The 892-nt window shown below is 46.4% G+C and overlaps 1 non-coding gene across 1 annotated transcript; it reads right to left on the reverse strand.

Moving 5' to 3' along the window:
* Window positions 1-369: 369 nt before the first annotated feature.
* trnak-uuu (transfer RNA lysine (anticodon UUU)) lies at window positions 370-442 on the reverse strand. Its single transcript has one exon. It is a non-coding gene; the product is annotated as a tRNA-Lys (tRNA).
* Between the last annotated feature and the right edge of the window lie 450 nt (window positions 443-892).

Below are 892 nucleotides of genomic sequence, written 5' to 3' on the forward strand. Positions count from 1 at the left end.
ATTATGGGCAGTTTGTGCAAATATTAGTTAGCTTTTCTCTGAGATAGCTCAACATTGAACAACATGTGTGTTGTATCACCAAGTCTCAACATTTAGCTGCTTAACATCTAAAGGCCCTGACACACCAAACTGACACCAAAGAACACGTCCCGACGGACCCGATTGTTGTGTCGCCTCACGTCTCCTTCGTCGCACTGGAACACACCGCAAAGACTAAGTAAGGACCTTTAAAGACCTGTGCCAGTGACTTGGATGTATCTAGATAGTCTTGTAGGAAACAGACTAGCACAAATGCAACAAGCTGACTTTGCATGGCAGTCAAATGTTAGCTTCAGAGAGGACTTGAGTCACATCACACAATAGATTTACCGCCTGAACAGGGACTTGAACCCTGGACCCTCAGATTAAAAGTCTGATGCTCTACCGACTGAGCTATCCAGGCTCTGAAAGTGTCTGTAGTAGTGAATCAATCAATACCCCCATTTGCATTAAGTATCAGAAAAGCAAGACAGCTTTCAATGAGATCAGCAATGTGGCAACCAGAGATTTGTGGTTAAGTGTAAATGATGAGGCACTTATAAATGGGGTCTTAAGGCCCTGACACACCAAACTGACACCAAAGAACACGTCCCGACAGACCCGAATGTTGTGTCGCCTCACGTCTCCTGCGTCTTGGCCAAAAAGTCGCACTGGAACACACCGCAAAGACTTCAGCCGACGGCCAAGTAGCACGTACGCACTGCGCATGCGTGAGTGGCAATAACTCTCCTTACCAGCAGGCGGCGGTAGTGTGTATTCATCGTTCAAAAGAGGCAACAACCGGAAGACAGACTGCGTGATATATACAAACAACAAATAGCGTGCGTTCCATTTTCACTCTCGTCCATCACAG

Source organism: Pseudochaenichthys georgianus, chromosome 7, assembly GCF_902827115.2.
Source record: "Pseudochaenichthys georgianus chromosome 7, fPseGeo1.2, whole genome shotgun sequence".
Lineage (NCBI taxonomy): Eukaryota > Metazoa > Chordata > Actinopteri > Perciformes > Channichthyidae > Pseudochaenichthys > Pseudochaenichthys georgianus.